This window comes from Lupinus angustifolius, unplaced genomic scaffold, assembly GCF_001865875.1.
Source record: "Lupinus angustifolius cultivar Tanjil unplaced genomic scaffold, LupAngTanjil_v1.0 Scaffold_327, whole genome shotgun sequence".
NCBI lineage: Eukaryota > Viridiplantae > Streptophyta > Magnoliopsida > Fabales > Fabaceae > Lupinus > Lupinus angustifolius.
In genome coordinates this window covers 406,759-407,322 of record NW_017727734.1, presented here as the reverse complement: position 1 = coordinate 407,322, position 564 = coordinate 406,759, and positions in this window count along the sequence as shown.

The following is a 564-nucleotide window of genomic DNA, read 5'->3' as shown; positions in this document are numbered from 1 at the left end:
CTATACTGTTAATACTCTGATGATTCTGTAAGCTCTGTGTGTTAATTTCATCATCGGTTAATTGTCGTGCAAGTCATCGAATCTTCCTCAGCTTACTGTTTCTGTTTTAATCGATTAAATCAAATCCGTTAATCGATTATCCATATTCTTTTAATCGATTAAATAGGGGTGATTCACCATTAAGTGTTGAGTTTCGAAAAGCGGATATTCTAACCGCTACACCTATTCAACCCCCCCTTCTAGGTCTATTGTAACCACTGATAACTAACACTCATCATATCCTCGTGCTCATCCTCATCCTATCCTCATCCTCATCCACATCCTCATCCTATCCTCGTCCTCATAGTCATCCTCATCCTCTTCCTCATCCTATCTTCGTCCTGATCCTCATCCTATCCTCGTCCTCATCCTCATCCTCTTCCTCATCCTATCCTCTTCCTCATCCTCATCCTATCCTCGTCCTCATCCTCATCCTATCCTCGTCCTCATCCTCATCAGATCCTCATCTTCTTCCTCATCGTATCCTCATCCACGTCCTCATCCTATCCTCATCCTAATCCTCTT